This window comes from Mirounga angustirostris, unplaced genomic scaffold, assembly GCF_029215605.1.
Source record: "Mirounga angustirostris isolate CCGP_5_RB_7025 unplaced genomic scaffold, mMirAng1.0.hap1 SCAF_16, whole genome shotgun sequence".
Classification (NCBI taxonomy): domain Eukaryota; kingdom Metazoa; phylum Chordata; class Mammalia; order Carnivora; family Phocidae; genus Mirounga; species Mirounga angustirostris.
In genome coordinates, this window is record NW_026991724.1 from 27170346 (window position 1) to 27188821 (window position 18476).

At 45.2% G+C, this 18476-nt stretch overlaps 1 protein-coding gene across 20 annotated transcripts in view; it reads right to left on the reverse strand.

The window, feature by feature from the left end:
* The window catches only part of NLRC5 (NLR family CARD domain containing 5), an 89591-nt gene that overhangs the window by 58100 nt on the left and 13015 nt on the right, over positions 1–18476 (reverse strand). For all 20 annotated transcript variants that reach the window (XR_010408053.1, XR_010408054.1, XR_010408052.1 and 17 more), the window contains exon 2: positions 2083–2200. The gene's annotated coding sequence lies outside the window, so the exon portion shown is untranslated. The remainder of the gene's footprint in view (positions 1–2082; positions 2201–18476) is intronic.

Below are 18476 nucleotides of genomic sequence, written 5' to 3' on the forward strand. Positions count from 1 at the left end.
TTCTGGTATTATTTCCTTAAGAATAGTAGCAAACAGGGCGCCTGAGTGGCTCAGTTGGTTAAGCGACTGCCTTCGGCTCAGGTCACGATCCTGGAGTCCTGGGATCGAGTCCCGCATCGGGCTCCCTGCTCGGCGGGGAGCCTGCTTCTCCCTCTAACCCTCTTCCCTCTCGTGCTCTCTGTCTCTCATTCTCTCTGTCTCAAATAAATAAATAAAATCTTTAAAAAAAAAAAAAAAAAAGAATAGTAGCAAACACTTAGAAAGCACAGACTATGGGCGAGGCACTGTTCTAAGTGCTTTATGTGTCTCATATAATCCTCATGACTGCAGAGACCCCACTTCCAACTCTGAAAAGAGTGGGAGGCTCACCCAGGAAGAGCAGTCTTACCAACTCTCAGAGGCTGGGGTGCAGGACTGTATGTCCTGAGGTTCAGACTGCAGCTGCTTCCCTTGACTCCCAACAAAGGCATGTGTCCCCAAGCCCCTCTGGCCACACCTTGGCAACTGTACTCAAAGCAATAGCTCCTCGCTCAGCCACAGAGCTTTAGGATTCATGAAACATGCTCACATCCATGGGGTAGGCAGGGATCACCATCCCCACTGAAGAGATACGAAGACTAAGGCCGAGGCTGTACCCAAGGTCATACTGCAAGTCCATGGCAGAGCCAGGCTCAGAACTGAGATTCCTTGCCTGTCAGGTCAGTAAATTTCTGAGGCCCTGGAGCCCTAGATGGCACCAGACAAGGACTAAGTCCCTGGACTTGGTGTTATCTTGGTCAGAGGGTGTGGTTATGGCCTAGGGCACAGCTTCTTTTCCGGGCTGTGGTATTCAAAGTCCATGATGCCCATAAAGAAATCAGCCAGGACAGCAAGGTGTTAGGTGGAAGTGAGGACTGTCTAGGTGGTATAATTCTGGGGAAGTCCTTTGCCCTCAAATGTGTCCACCCTGTCAGTCTGACACAATGCCTTTGTTTCTGCCATTAATGCTCGGTCCCCTTGGGGTAAGGCATTACGCTCTTTAAGGATAACCATCCGTGGGAGAAAAAGCACATTACATTATTATTGGTCATTGAGGCTTCTACGGAAAAGAGCCTTGGAGACAGAGGATAATAGTAGAAAGATCCTCAGCGGGGCGCCTGGGTGGCTCAGTCGGTTAAGCGTCTGCCTTCGGCTCAGGTCATGATCCCAGGGTCCTGGGATCGAGCCCCACATGGGGCTCCCTGCTCAGCGGGGAGCCTGCTTCTCCCTCTCCCACTCCCCCTGCTTGTGTTCCCTCTCTCGCTGTGTCTCTCTCTGTCAAATAAATAAATAAAATCTTTAAAAAAAAAAAAAGAAAGAAAGATCCTCAGCCCCAGAGTTAGGAGACTAGCATTCCTGACCCAGCTTTGTACCTAATTCTCTGTGGTAGGCATTAGGGCTGTTCACAGATATTCTCTTTCTCCTCTTTCTGGACCTGTGGTCAGATGGCACTCTCCTGCCCCCTTGAAGTCAGGCATGGCCACAAAACTTGCTTTGGTCAATGAAATATGCTGAAGAATGACTTGTGACACGTCTGTGCAGAAGTTTTAAAAGCCAATGTGCAATTCACAGTGTTCTTTCTTTTCCTCTACCACAGGGACCGGCACTATTCCAGATCTTGGCTGCTCCTTTAGCCTGGGGCCAGCAAGAGGATGATGTGGACTAGAGGTCCTAGTTGACTGACAAGAGACAAGAAGTAGGAACAGAAATAAGCTTTTGTTGTCCTAAGCTACCAGGACATTGGTGGTTGTTATGAAACCATAAACTAGCCTATCCTAGCTGATACACTTATAGTCTGGCCTTGAGCAAGTCTATTCTCTAGCTAGGCTTCAGTCACACCATCTATAAAATGGGTAGACTGGATTCTGTCTCAAGGCTCTCCCTGATTTTCTGTGTCTGATGACCTTCACTCTCAAGCCGAATGGTGGCTAAGGGGAGGTTTGTTGTATGAGGGGCAGCCCAATGAGGTAAATCTGGATAGGGAACAGTCTGGTAGGGAGTAGGAGGGGAGTGAGGGAGTATGTGGGAGGGAAAGAGAGGAGGTAAAGGGTAGAGGTCACCTACTTGGCCTCCTGGTTCATCATAGATGTTCTAGGGTGTCCACGGAGATGGTCTCATGAGTACCTGAGCCAAGTCCTGTGCTCTGAGCTGGATTTGCAGGTTGTTTCCATAGAGTAGGTTCCTAAAGAGAGGACACAGGGCACTCTCCTCAATATTCCAAATCCCAAGAGGAATGTTGTAGGGAAGGCGCCAGCCCTTACCCTCCTCTCGAGAGACACTGGAGGCATTCAACCTAGAAGAGTCCTCTTGTCCTCACACACAGATCTTATTCTTCCCCAACCACATCTCCTTTAGTCCCTGGACAGTGCACAGCCCAATCCTGTCTGGTGTTACCTCCTGCCACACGTGGCCCAGAGGGAGCCCCTATTTCTCCTCCAACTTGGACATTTGCCTTCCAGTGACTTGTGGCATCCGAGTAGATCCTTGGAATCCAGCAGACTTTTGGCAGCTAATTCATTTGGATGAAAACAGAATAATCCTCACCACTGATGCCAACTTCCTTTCCCAGTAAAACTCCCAAAAAGGTAAGATTTGCAATCTTCTTTCTTACTACATTTGAAGAATTTTTGAGGCAGTTGAGAATAAACATTCTTCTTTATTTTTTTTTAAAGACTGTATTTATTTATTTGAGAGAGAGAGAGAGAGACAGAGAGCGTGAGAGAGCGAACATGAGCAGGGGGGATGGGCAGAGGGAGAGGGAGAAGCAGGTTCCCCGCTGAGCAGGGAGCCCACGTGGGACTCAATCTCACGACCCCAAGATCATGTCCTGAGCCGAAGGCAGATGTTCAACCGACTGAGCCACCCAGGCGCCCCAAGAATAAACATTCTTCTTAATGAGAAAACCCAGAGGCATTGATCACTGCCTCACCAAGAACACAGTGAAATGACACCCTGGTGCACGTGCCTAAGAGAGATGCCGTCTAACAATGCAGAATGGTCAAGAAGAACGGTGGCTGGAAAGTACGGGGAAGGAAGGAAGGAAGAAAGGCAAAAGATCAGCTGTGCACGGACTGTGTATCTATGAAGGGAGGGATGGAACCATGAAGTTCCAGAGCTTTAGATAAATCCACATAAACATGGAGCCTTCTAAACACAACAGAGGTTAACCACTGTCATTAGAAAGAAGAAAAGACAGGGGCTGGGTGGCTCAGTCGTTAAGCGTCTGCCTTCGGCTCAGGTTATGATCTCAGGGTCCTGGGATCGAGCCCCGCATCGGGCTCCCTGCTCGGCAGGAAGCCTGCTTCTCCCTCTCCCACTCCCCCTGCTTGTGTTCCCTCTCTCACTGTGTCTCTCTCTGTCAAATAAATAAAAAATCTTAAAAAAAAAACCCACAAAACTTTATGGAATGGTACTAAAAACAGAAAAAATTGGCCAAAGGAATGGAATGAAATTAGCTTCACACACACTTAAAACACATCCATTAATCAATGGTATTAAGAGAAGACATATGGAAAAACACATATAACACACATGGTAATACAAGTGTTTTAAATTTAAGGAATTATTTTTATTTTATTTTATTTTATTTTATTTATTTGACAGAGAGAGAGACAGCGAGAGCAGGAACACAAGCAGGGGAAGTGGGAGAGGGAGAAGCAGGCTTCCCGCTGAGCGAGGAGCCCGATGCGGGGCTGGATCCCAGGACCCCGGGATCATGACCTGAGCCGAAGGCAGATACCCAACGACTGAGCCACCCAGGTGCCCCAAGGAATTATTTTTTAATTTAGAATGAAAATGTTCTGTATGGAAAGCAGGTGGCATCTCACACTCCCACTGAAGGGCCATCATGAAGGAAAAGACAGTAAAAGCGTTGGTGAAGATGAGGAGAAATGGGAACTTTATATACTGGTGGTAAGGATGTGAAATAGAGCAGCCCCTTTGGAAAACAGTGTGGCAGGTCCTTAAAATGTTAACCACAGAGTGACCACAGAACCCAGCCATTCCACTCCCAGATTTCTCTCCAAGAGTAACGAAAATAGACATTCACGCAAAAATCTGTACACAGATGTTTGTTACCCACAACAGCCCAATAGTGAAAGCAATGCAAATGTCCAGAAGCTCATGAATGGAGAAGCAAAATATAGTCTATCTGTACAGTGGGATATTATTCAGCAATAAAAGGGAGCAAAGTACAGATACACACTACAGCAAGGACGAACCATAAAAATGTTATGCCAAGCAAAAGAGCTCCAAGGTCTATCATTGAGTAAATGCTTATTTGTGTGTATGTGTGTGTGTGTGTGTATTTGCATACACAGAGAACAACTCTAGGGCTACACAATAGACCAGGGACAGGATTTTGTCCAGGCAGGGGGTATGGGAGATCCAGGCAAAGGAGAACGCTCTACACCATGCTCTTTTTGTGTGTGTGTGTGTGTGTGTGTTAAGACAAAATTTATTTATTTATTTTTATTCTTATGTTAATCCCCATACATTACATCATTAGTTTTAGATGAAGTGTTCCATGATTCATTGTTTGTGCATAACACCCAGTGCTCCATGCAGAATGGGCCCTCCTCAATACCCACCACCAGGCTAACCCATCCTCCCACACCCCTCCCCTCTAGAACCCTGTTTGTTTTTCAGAGTCCATCGTCCCTCATGGTTCGTCTACCCCACTGATTTCCCCCGCTTCATTCTTCCCCTCCCGCTACCTTCTTCTTCTTTTTTTTTTCTTAACATATATTGCATTATTTGTTTCAGAGGTACAGATCTGAGATTCAACAGTCTTGCACAATTCACAGCGCTTACCAGAGCACATACCCTCCCCAGTGTCTATCACCCAGTGACCCCATCCCTCCCACCCCACCCCCCACTCCAGCAACCCTCAATTTGTTTCCTGCAATTAAGAATTCCTCATATCAGTGAGATCATATGATACATGTCTTTCTCTGTTTGACTTATTTCGCTCAACATAATACCCTCCAGTTCCATCCACGTCGTTGCAAATGGCAAGATCTCATTCCTTTTGATGGCTGCATAATATTTATTTTATATTTTTTTAAGATTTTATTTATTTATTTGACAGAGAGAGACAACGAGAGAGGGAACACAAGCAGGGGGAGTGGGGGAGGGAGAAGCAGGCTTCCCGCCGAGCAGGGAGCCCGATGCGGGGCTCGATCCCAGGACCCTGGGATCACGACCTGAGCCAAAGGCAGTCGCTTAACCAACTGAGCCACCCAGGTGCCCCTACATCCCAACTTCTTAATAGGCACATTTTTATTTTAAAAAATACATAAAGACATTTACATTAAAAACTAGAAGGGGCACCTGGGGCCTCAGTCTGTTAAGCATGCGACTCTTGATTTCAGCTCAGGTCATGATCTTGGGGTTGTGGGATCAAGCCCCGTGTCAGGCTCTGCACTCAGCGTAGAGTCTGTTTGGGATTCTCTCTCTCCTTCTCCCTCTGCCCCTCCCCCCTCTTGCTTTCTCTCTCTTCTAAAATAAATAAATAAAGTCTTAAAAAAAATTGAGTAGATGTTTTACCCCAATGTGTAAAGAAGATAAATCCATCGTGATAAATAAGCATAAGAAATGATCAGTGATGGCTCACAGAAATGGAAATTCCCTCCATAAGGTTACATAATAAAACTAAAATAGAAGTAAGAAGGCAATCAATAAGGATAAACACATACGTCAAGTATGACAGAGAGGCTAAAAATTCAAATCAAAAAGTAATTCATACCTATTGAAGACATTTTATTCTACTTTTTAGTTGAATGCCTGTGTGTGTGTTATGGGCACGAATGACATTTGCACTGGAAAACGAGCGAAGGGGGTGAACAGAAAGTGTAAAGAATATGGACTAGACGCCAGGCCAGGGCCTCTCGGCCTCCACTACTTCAGTTCTCACAACTCTATGTCTTGGATGCCCTGTACGCATTTAAAAATATCTAAGTCCCAAACAGCAATCCCGACCTCCCTCTCCCTGCCCAGACTTCTGCTTCCACCACCACCCTCCCCACGTCCCTGAAGGGCTGCCTTCTGCTTCCTGGAGCTCAGGCCGAGGAGGGCTAACTTTTTCCATGTGGACTGCAGACTCTCACTTCCTCCACGGCTGCCGCCTGAACCTGGCACCACCATTTCTCACGTGGGTCCTTTGCACCGGGAGACCTGGTACCTCTTCTGCCCACCCCAACGTCCTCCACGGAGGCTCAGAGTGTCCCTGTCAAGCTGTGGCCCATGGCAGGTGCCTCCATCTCGCAGAGCTCCCCCCGACCCCGAGTGAGAGCCAGAGTCCTTTCCAACGCTATCTGATGATTTGAACAGTTTTTAAAAAACCAAACATGACAACTTTATTTTATTTTTTAAGATTCTATTTATTTGACAGAGAGAGACAGAGCGAGAGAGGGAACACAAGCAGGGGGGAGAGGGAGAGGGAGAAGCAGGCTTCCCACTGAGCGGGGAGCCCGACGTGGGGCTCGATCCCAAGACCCTGGGATAATGACCTGAGCCGAAGGCAGACACTTAATGGACTGAGCCACCCAGGTGCCCCCAAATATGACAACTTTAAAATTTCGTTTGTCGCTTATTTTTATTAACTTTTGGTGTTTTATGTTCACAGTTGAGAAACTTGTTCATTTTGTCAAGAATGTTCAAACGTGAGGGGTGCCTGGGTGGCTCAGTTGGTTGAGTGTCCTACTCTTGGTTTTGGCTCAGGTCATGACCTTGGGGTCATGGGATGGGGCTCCGCACCAGACTCAGTGCTCAGCAGAGTCTGCCTGAGATTCTCTCTTTTCCTCTGCCTCTCCCCCAACATGCATACTCTCTCTCTCAAAAAAAAAAAAAAAAAAAAAAAATTCAAACAGTAGAGCACACAGTTGCATGTGATCTTTTCCTGTACTTAGAAATCTCATATCTTCGGGCGCCTGGGTGCCTCAGTTGGTTAAGCGACTGCCTTCGGCTCAGGTCATGATCCTGGAGTCCTGGGATCGAGTCCCGCATCAGGCTCCCTGCTCGGCAGGGAGTCTGCTTCTCCCTCTGACCCTCCTCCCTCTCATGCTCTCTCTCATTCTCTCTGTCTCAAATAAATAAATAAAATCTTTAAAAAAAAAAAAAAAAGAAATCTCATATCTTCACATTTAATTTATTTTGCTTCGTTTTTTTTCTCATTAGATTGGCCAGCAGCTGCTGTGTCTTATGTTTAAAAAGACAAAACTTTCATTTCCATTTATCAATTCTGTGGAATTTTCTCTTTTTTAGTTTTATAATTTTTTTTTAATCTCCTGACTTCTCTTCCCTAATTTACTGAGACTGTTGCTCATTAAGCTTATGAGTTAGTTGATTGCTTAAATCATTTCTAGTCTTTTCATTTTAAAAAATAATAAGAGAAACCACTTTTGGCCAATTTCCATAAATTTATGTCAAGTTTATATCAAATTTACATTACTAGTAGATTATAATTATAATTTTGAAGTGAGTCATTTAATGGAGGGGTAAGTTATTCTTTCAACTTTTGCCATTACTTTTTTGTTTTACTATGCTGTACAAAGAATAAGTCCTATGCAATTTCTGCTTCGGGGAAGTATGTTGAGATTTCCCTTTTTTGCTTGGCATATGACAAATTTTAAAATATTCCATGACATTTGTAAAACTATTCTTTTTCAATAAGTATGCGTTTAAATCCCCCCAAATTATGCCAAAATAAAGTCTAGATGGGGCCAATATTTAAATGTAAAAAGTTAAACTCTAAAAGTACTAGAAGATTACAGGTGTTCAATTTACAACAATTCATGAAGCTGTACGTTGAATTTTCTGCATTTTTTCTACGTTACGATTTCACAACAAAGCGGTTAAAAATTTTTAAGTGCTAGAAGAAAAAACAGGGAAAAGTTTTAAAAATAATTTCAGAGTAGAGAGGGTCTAGCTGAGCATGACACAAAACTCAGAAATCATAAAAGAAAAAGGGAATGAAATTGATCAGGTATAAATTAGAACTTTTACATTGCCAAAGAACCCAACAAATAAAGTGAAAAGACAAATGGCAAACTGGGAAGAATATCTGCAAACTGCATCACAAAGACATGAATGCTTTTACTATATCAAGAGATAGTGTAAATCAATAAGAAAAAGACCAACGACCTGACAGAACAGTGCGCAAAGAACCTGAACTGTTTACAGAAAAGGAAATATGAATGGTTCTGAAGTATATATGAAAAGATGTTCAACCTCACAGGAAGTGAAATAAATACATGTTAAAAACTAAAAGAGATATATGGTTTCCCAGCTCTTAGATTGTCAAGGAAATTATATAGCTGGCAAGGTTATGAATTAGCAGGCATTCGGATGCATTGCTAGTGGGAGTGTTTCCCAATACAACTTAATCTATAAAGATTGCAAATGCCACATAACCACACCTAGCCATTCCATGCTCACGTATTTATTCATCATGGGCAAAATAACATACGTTCAGGAACACTTAATGTGGCCTTGTTTATAGCAGTAAAAGATTGGAAAAACTCTAAATGTCCACTGAAAAGGAGCTGGTTAAATTATGGCACGTCCATGCGATGGAATTCCATGCAGTCATGAAAAAGGATGAGGCTGAGTGATGTGGGATGATACAGAATGGCGTTCATAACACTCGAGCACATTCCTCTGGCTGGAGTTATTTCTCACACTCAGCCCTGGTCTGGCCTGGCCTCATTTCTGTCTGGACCTCCTAACAGCTTCCCATCATCTCTCAGATAAAGTCACACCACGTTAATACGCCTGTCACAAAGTAGGTGCCACCTACACAGGAAGTGGCCAGGAAAGGTTCAAAGGATGAATAAATAAATGGTCTGTCACCATCGGGTTACTGGCCACCTCCCGGCCCTCTCGTGCACCTGCCACCCTGCCCATAGGACAGTACGCACGGCCCCGCCTCCCCATCCTCCCTGCTTGGGACACCCTCTGCCTCCAACACCCTCTCCCTTTCCTCCCACCGGGCAAACTCCTCCTCTGCCCCCAGCTCGACTCCGGGAAGCCTTCCAGGCTGCCTTCCCAGACCAAGCCATGCCCCCCACCACTGCCCTTCACTCCTTAGCGTTCTTTTCTTTTTCCTCCGTGCAGGTCTGGCCACTCTGCATTATCATTTCCTCTCGGCCCACCAGCTTCCCTCTGCATGCCAGAAATAGCTTGGGGGCTGGGGCAGTGCCCGATTATGGATCAGAGCAGATGCCTTGCACCAGGGTCCTGGGTTTGAGTCTCTACTAGTTGCCAGCTGTGTGGCTTTGGTCAGGTTACTTAAAGATTTTATTTATTTATTTGAGACAGAGAGAATGAGAGACAGAGAGCATGAGAGGGAGGAGGGTCAGAGGGAGAAGCAGACTCCCTGCCGAGCAGGGAGCCTGATGCGGGACCCGATCCCGGGACTCCAGGATCATGACCTGAGCCGAAGGCAGTCGCTTAACCAACTGAGCCACCCAGGCGCCCTGGTCAGGTTACTTAGTCTCTCGGTACCTCAGTTTCCCCATCTGTAGAATGGGAATGTTCTAGATCAGGCTTCTAGAAGCAGAGCCCAAGACAGGGGTTCCTGCAAAAGTTATTTACTGAGAGGGTAAGGGAAGTCTTGCTTCAGACCAATACATGGTGGGGGCCTGGGGGAGGTTGCTCTGGAGTGTGAACGATGCCATAGAGTCTGTCCTGTCCTGTCAAGGGTCAGGGGGGCTGGGCCATTACATTCCCATATCAGTCAGTCGTTGGTTATGGGTCATGTCCAATGGATGGGGGGGGGAGGTACCTCTGTATGAGATCATTGCTATCAGCCAAGGGTAATCCTTCCAGAAGGGTGCCGATGCTGGCGGCTTAGGCCCACGGTGGATGGGGGATGGGTGCACTGGCTGACTGAGGGGGAAGCAGGTGAGTGAGAGGGAGCACCATCAGAGTCCGCTATGGGCGTACTAACATCTACCAGGCAAGGCATCCAGCCCGCGAGAAAGGCCCAGAACATGTCGACTATGATTACAAATGGCACTGCTGTTGTTTCCTCTGTAACCCCAGCCCCCAGCACAGGATACGAGGAAGGAAGGGAGGGATGGCAGAGAGGACACGGCTTGAGTCACAGACTTCTGACTGCTGTACCTTTGGCTTCTTTGCTCTTCCTGACTCCCCAGGCTTGGATTATGGGGGAGCCCCCAGGAGGCTGGGTGGACCTGCCTTGTTGTCCACCAGCTTGTTGGGACCCGTCTCCTCGTCTCTACCAGGGGACCCCACCTGCCTTTCCTGTGCCCGGGGGCTGGTGGGGAGGGTCAGGCTGATGGAAGCCCTGTCACCATGGCACTGGCAGGCCTGGTTCTGCCCCTGGCTCCTGCACTGGAGTGGAAGAAGCGAGGACAGAAGGGACCAGCTGAGGACAGCCAATGGGCAGAGAGGGACAGAGGTAAAAAGGGCTCGCGTCTAACGTCAGCCCCAGAACGGCCATGGTCGGTGGGGCCACATGAAAGGCGAGCCCGTGGACAGAAATATCCCGCAACACAGAAAGGAAAGTGCCACGGAAGCTGGTTTCTCAGGACCACGTGGACCGTCAGGCTTGGCCACCCTGGGGTGACCCAGACCCACAGGGGCCCTCATGTCCTCTCAGAATGCCCCACACCAAGCCCTGCCCGGGGTGATAACAGCGGCCCGGGGCCTCTGCCCTCCCCCAGGGATGGCTGGCTGCAGTCCCAGGCTTCAGAGGATGCTTGAGCCTCGGTGCAAAGGGAGACGGAGCTGGAAGAGGCCCGGCTGCGGGTCCGTGCTGGGCCCATTTTATAGACGGGGAGACTGAGAGGCCCTCACGGCAAATTCGCAGCACAGGCAGGGCTGGACTGACGGGTGGGCTCTTTCTGGGAGGCTGATGCAGCCCCACCCCAGGAATGGCCCCCCTCTCATGGGGGGCTGCTCCAGAGCGCTCAGCTGCAGAAAGATGTCAACAGCCATTTCCTCCCTCACCCACAAAAGCTGGCAGAGCAGGAAACAGGGGTCCTCGATGCAGCACATTTCCGCGGGGGGATGATGACGTGGGTTGACTCTGCCTTTGAAAACCATCCTCTTCATTGTCCTCACAATGTCAGGGTCCCCCAGGACTCACACTTGGTCACAGGGCTTTATTGGTGCCGAGGCTCCCAGTGGCGAGGAGATCTGCCAGACCACGGCTAGAGAGCCACAGAACTGGCAGCTGAGCAAACATTCCCTGGCCCTGGAGCCCTCTGGGGGGATGGAGTGTGAAGCTGGGGGGTGGGGAGGGGCCCAGAGAGGGCGAAGCAGCCCAAGTCTGCACTCTGGGCCTTAGGCCCGGGCTGTCCCTGTCCCGCATCCAACGAGGTCTCTCTCTTCTCGTCACTGCAGACTGGGGAATCTGGATGCCAGCCCATATCACTGCTTTAAGTCACCTCCTTCACCCCCACCACCTTCCTGCTCAAAAGGCTTGGTCTTTCCACCAAAGGACCCCCTAGGGTTTCCAGATGCACCCTCCTCTGGGACCAGGGTGCCCTAGAGCCAGCAGGTGACCAGGTAGTGGCCTTGCCTCTCCTGTTCAGCCCTGGCGGTTTGGGCCCAGCACCCACACGAAGCGGCTAGTGAGGCTTCCACGGGAAGGCTTTCACCCAACACGTTCCCGGGATCTTCAGGCCAGGTCCGGGGCTCCCAAACTCGTTTGCACATTAGAATCACCTGGGGGGGGGGGGCGCTTTCAAAAATTCCAATGGGCCCTACCCTGGACCAATCACAGCATCATCTCTCGGGGTGAAATGTAGGCATCTGTACCTTCTCGTGTGCTGACAAGCTTGGGAACGAATGTTCTAGGCACGATGACACCCAGCTCTCCACTCCCAGTTGGGGGAGAATGGTTCTGTGTTCCCTCGCACTTGGCGCCCTGCCTCTCCAGCAAACCAGAACCAAGTGATTTTTGTCCTCTGAAAGGCTGGGGACAGGAAAGCCACCAAGATGGCCTTATTTAGATGAAACCCTGCAGCTGTCTCCCAATGACTAACACTTCCGCCTCTGGCCTGCTCCTTGGCACCTTGTGCCCCACTCTGTCACTCCACCAGCCGCTCTCACCCAGGCCCCAGCTCAGCACAGCTACACCCACTGGAAACAAAGCCGACGTTTGGAAATCCCCTCTTTACTTTCAACCATGCAGTTGTGAGGATCCCCGAGGAATATGGTTTTGGAGTTCTGGGGGACAGAGTCGGACACAGAAGGGTAAACACCATATAATCTCACGTACATGTGGAGTCTAAAAAGCCAAACCAAACCAACCAACCAACCAACTAACCTAACAGACAAAAGATACAAAGAACAGATTAGTGGTTGCTGAGGAGTGCTGGGCGGGGGGGGGGGGCAAAATGGGGGAAGGGGGCCAAAGGGTACAAACTTCCAGTTATAAAGTAAATATATCATGGGGATGTAATACACAGCAGGGTGACTATAGTTAATAATACTCTATTGCAGGGGCACCTGACTGTCTCAGTTGGAAGAGCATGCGACTCTTGATCTTGGGGTTGTGAGTTCAAGCCCCATGTTGGGTGTAGAGATTATTTAAAAAATTTAAAAAAAAAATCTTAAAAAATACAAAAAATAATACTCTCTTGCATATTTGAAAGTTGTTAAGAGATAGATCTTAAAAGTTCTCAACACCAGAAAAAATTTTTTGTTAGAGTGTGGTGATAGATATTAACAATTATTGTGGAGATCATTTTGCAATGCATGTAAATATCAAATCATTATGTTACACACCTAAAACTAATATAATGTCACATGTTAATTATACCTCAGTGAAAAATGAAAAAAAAAATTTTTTTTTGAGAGAGACTGGTGGGGGAGGGGCAAAGGGAGAGGGAGAGAGAATCTCAAGCAGATTCCATGCCCAGCACAGAGCCCATCGCTTGATCTCACAACTCTGAGATCATGACCTGAGCTGAGATCAAGAGTTGGACGCTTAACTGACTGAGCCACCCAGGTGCCCCCAAAATGAAAAAATTTTTAAATAAATAAATAAAATAAGACCTATGCTGAATCCAGAGACTTTTTCCTAACTGAAGCACCATACTATCTTCAACAAATAATCTTCTTTCCATAGGAGATTACCATTTCCATAGATATTATTTTTCTGCTATAAAATATAATCAGTCATTTGAAAAGTTCTAAACATTTCAGAAATATGTCAATTGAAGTTTATATCTCACGATCTCACCCTTTAGGGAGAAGTACAGAATTTCTAAGTCATTTAATGCACATTTGAGACCATTTTTGCCTGATCTGAGACTCAGAAAACAATTTCCTTAAAATTTTTCTAAGAAGCATCTCACATTTAGCTTTGTTTTCTAAAGTAGTGCTCACCATGAACAGAAGATAACCCTCAAAAAAAAAAAGAAAAACAAACAAACAAAGTAAATAAACCCAAAATGACACTGTTGAAATAGAACCAGAACCATTGCCTTAACTGGGGCCTGGCCTCCCGTTGCTGAAAAGAAGACCACAAGTGTGAGAAGCATTAACTCAGCACCAACCGAGACTTTCTCCTTGACTAATCTGGAAGGATTAAAGAGAACTGAAAAGAAGATAACCTTCTCCCTTTATGACTCAATTTACATGAATGCCCTAACTGCACACCTCCTAAAATCATCTTGTTGACTCCGACTGGGTAAGTCTCTGTTAGGGGAAACAGTGACTCATCCATTTCAAGAAGAGGATCCTGAGGCCCAGAAATGCACAGAACACCTTCAAGACCGCAGGGAAAAGGCTACCATGAAGACACATAAGTCAGAAGCTATTTCTTTCTACAACCAGATGCCACAACAAGATCTGAATGTCTCAGAGTCCCAGCTCCCCAGGGTCTGAATGCTCCCTCCATTTCCCATGAGGGGCAGAAAGAACCACCAAGGCATGAGGCTGATGGGGGTTGGGGGTTTGGTGATGGTAGGGGCTCCACCCCTCCACCAAGGAGATGGGTGTTGGGGGCATCATGTAACTTTCCAGCTACCTGCAGCTTCTACATCTGCATAGTATTTTAGGAGAGAACTTTAGAAACGTGGTCTCAAATACTTTAAAAATAAGGGTCGAGGAGAGGATGCTGGGAAGATGGCAGAGTAGGAAGCACCAGGACTTTGTCTCCCCACCGAGAACACAAGTGCACGTGCCCAATCCGATAGAACTGTTCTGGAACTCTGGGGTCTTTGAATGCTTGACACTTCCAGGTGAACGCATTGGTGGTAAATTGGGGTTAATTTCAGTCAATTCTAGCTATAAGCCCAGTAGCAGTTATCCATACCCCAGACCCAGCCACATGGCAGACAGAGAGCTGTGCATATGTTCCTGGGGCAGCCTGCACACAGCTTACAAGAATCGGGGTGAGTAAAAAGGACCTTGTCCTCTAAATACTGGAGATTTGTGCTCTGCTCACTGATTATCGCTTCTGATCACAGAGGTGCAGAAAGAAAAGGCAGGCAGTCCTTGTTGTCAAATCTCCCCTCACTGCTGCAAGACTCTCTCCCTCCAGTTAAACTCTCAGGAGATTGAAAGGGCCAGATCCCTTTGTTCCCACCATTATTCTCCCCTTTTCCCCTTTCTGGGGCTAGGCATTAAAGACTAGGACATTTAAAAATGACTGCATATAAGGAGAAAATTAGAAAATGACCATATATGCCCAAGGAAAACTCAGAAAAGACACAAGAAGACGTTAAGTTTACACCTCAGACATCCTCCGCACAGAGACAGCCCAGAACAATGCAAAAACCGACACGATAAACAGAAACAATAACAAAAACCCAGCAAACTGTGGGGACAGAGAAAACCTGATTTTCAGTTACCACATTATTACATTCAAATGTCCAGGGTTCAACCAAAAAATGCACAAAGCATATGAAGAGACAGGAAAGTATGACTCATTTGAAGGAAAAAAAAAAAAAATCAACCGAATCTGTCCCTGAGATAATGATTTTAAAACAACTGTCTTAAAGAGGCAGCCGCCTGGCTCAGTCACTGGAGCATGCAACTCTTGATCTCAGAGCTGTGGGTTTGAGCCTCACTTTGGGTGTGGAGACTGCTTAAAAATAAAATCTTTTTAAAAAAACTGTCTTAAGGGGCGCCTGAGTGGCTCAGTCGTTAAGCGTCTGCCTTTGGCTCAGGTCATGATCCCGGGATCCTGGGATCGAGCCCTGCATCGGGCTCCCTGCTCGGCGGGAGGCCTGCTTCTCCCTCCCCCACTCCCTCTGCTTGTGTTCCCTCTCTCGCTGTGTCTCTGTCAAATAAATAAAATCTTAAAAAAAAAAAAACTGTCTTAAGTGCTCAAAAAACTAAAGAAAGAGAAAGTCAAGAAAACGATGTGTTAACAAAATGAAAATATCAATAAAGAGAAAACTTAAAGAGAAATCAAAAAGAAATTCTGAAGTTGATGGGTACAATCCCTGAGATGGAAAATTCACTGCAGGAATTCAAAGGTAGATTTGGACAGGCAGAAGAATCCGTGAACTTCAAGACAGGACAATGGACATTACGAACCAAAAGAAAAAGATTGAAAAAAAGCAAAACAGAGAGGAAAGCAAACTGTAAGAGACTCTTACCTCTAGGAAACAAACGGAGGGTTGCTGGAATGGGGTGTGTGGGGGGGGATGGGGTAACTGGGGGATGGGCATTAAGGAGGGCCCTTGATGGAACAAGCACTAGGTATTATGTGCAACTGATAAATCACTAAATTCTACCCCTGAAAATAATAATACACTACATGTTAACTAAATTGAATTTTTAAAAATATTTTATTTATTTATTTATTTATTTATTGGAGAGAGAGCGCAAGCAGAGTGAGAGAGCAGGAGCAGGGTGGGGGAGGGGCAGAGGGAGAGGGAGAAGCAGACTCCCCACTGAGGAGGGAGCCTGATGTGGGGGCTGGATCCCGGGACGCTGGGATCATGACCTGAGCAGAAGGCAGATGCTTAACTGACTGAGCCACCCAGGCATCCCCTAAATTGAATTTAAATTATAAAAAAAAAAAAGCTTAGAGAGTTCATCACCACTAACCCTGCCTTACAAGAAATGCTCAAGGAAGTCCTGCAGAGTAAAATGAAATGACACTACACAGTATTCTGAAGCTGTATGGAAAAATAAAGATCTCCATAAAGGTTAATACATAGGCAATTATAAAAGCTAATATTACTGTAAGGATGGTTTGCAACTATACTTTTTGCTTTCTATGGGATTTAAGAGCCTAATAAATTTAAAAAAAAATTATTAGCATAAAAGCTAGTCCCATTGTAACTTTGGCTTGTAACTCTAAATCCTGTTTTCTACATAATTCAGGAAACTAATACATTTAAAGGAATTATTAGTTTATGTTTTGGGGCACGCAATACATAAAGATGTAATTTTGTGACATCAACAACTAAAAGGAGTAGGGACAGAGCTGTAAAGAAGCAGAGTTTTTGTATGTTACTGAAACTAAGCTATTATAAAATCAAATTAGAGTACTGTAACTTTAGGACATTAAATGTAATCCCCATGGTAACCACAAAGAACACAGCTATAGAATATACACACAAGGAAATTTTTAAAAATTTAAACATTTCACTACAAAAAAATTAACTAAACCTAAAAGAAGACAGAATGCAGGGAGTGAAGGACAAAAAAGCTATAAAGCATATAAAAAACAAATAGCACAATGATAGAAATAAGTCCCTCCTTATCAGTAAATACTTTAAATATAAATGGGTTCAACTCTCTAATCAGAGATTGGCAGAATGGATAAAACCACATGATTCAACTCTATGCTGTCTATAAGAAACTCACTTGAGATACAAAGACAAAAACAGATTGAAAGTAAAAAGAAGAAAAGATATTCCATGCAGATAATAACCAAAAGAGAGTAGGAATATCACAGAAAATAGACTTTAAATCAAAAAAGGTGTAAAGAGACAAAAAAGGACATCATATAATAATAAAAGGTTCAATACAACAAGAAGATATAATAATTATCAACATTTATGGGGTGCCTGGGTGGCTCAGTCGGTTAAGCAACTGCCTTCAGCTCAGGTCATGATCTTGGAGTTTCTGGGATTGAGTCCTGTGTTGGGCTCTCTGCTCAGCAAGGAGTCTACTTCTTCTTCTCTCTCTGTGCTTGCTCTCTTTCAAGTAAATAAATAAAATCTTAAAAAGATAGGGGCGCCTGGGTGGCTCAGTCGTTAAGCATCTGCCTTTGTCTCAGGTCGTGATCCCAGGGTCCTGGGATCGAGCCCCGCATCGGGCTCCCTGCTCGGCGGGAAGCCTGCTTCTCCCTCTGCCACTCCCCCTGCTTATGTTCCCTCTCTCACTGTGTCTCTCTCTTCAAATAAATAAATAAAATCTTAAAAAAAAAAAATCTTAAAAAGATAATTATAAACATTTACATATCTAACAACAGGCCATCAAAATGGAGAAATAGACAGTTTTACAGTAATAGTTGGAGATGTCAATGCCCCACTCACAATAATAGAACAACCAGAAGAAGCAAAGTAAGGCAATAGAGGACCTAAGCAACACAGTAAACCAAGTAGATAACAGACATACAGAACATTCTACCCAACAAGAGCATACACATTCTTCTCAAGTACACACACAACATTTCCCAGGATGGACCATATTTTAGGCCACAAATTAAGTCTCAATAGATTTTGAAAGACAGATATCACACAAAGTATCTTCTCTGACCATGAGATGAAATGAGAAACCAGTAACAGAGAGAAAACTGGAAAATTCACAAAATTGTCAAAATTAAACCACAGATTTTTATTTATTTATAAAGATTTTATTTATTTGTCAGATAAAGAGAGAGAGCACAAGCAGGGGGAACGGCAGACAGAGGGAGAAGCAGACTCCCTGCTGAGCAAGGAACCTGATGTGGGACTCAATCCCAGGATCCTGGAATCATGAGCTGAGCCAAAGGCAGATGCTTAACCGACTGAACCACCCAAGCATCCCATAAACCACACACTTTTAAACAATCAATAGAGCAGAGAAGAAATCACAAGGGAGATTAGAAAATACTCAGAGATAAATGAAATAAAAAACACAACACACCAAAACTTATGGGACACAGCAAAAGCAATTATAAGGGAAAAACGTATTGTTGCAAATGCTTATATTAAAAAACAAGGAAGGTCTCAAACCAACAGATTAACCTTACAATTTAAGGAACTAGAAAAAGGAGAACAAACTAAAAGTAAGACCACTAGAAAAAAGGAAATGATAGCATTAGAGCAGAAATAAATGGAATGGAGAACAGAAAAACAATAGAGAAAAATCAATGAAACCATAATTGGTTCTTAAAAAGATCAACAAAATCAACAAACTTTTAGTTAGATAGACTAAGAAAAAAAGAAGATTCAACTTACTAAAATCAGAACTGAAAGTGTACCAATTCTACAGAAAAAATAAGGATTATAAGAGAGTATTATGAACAATTGTAT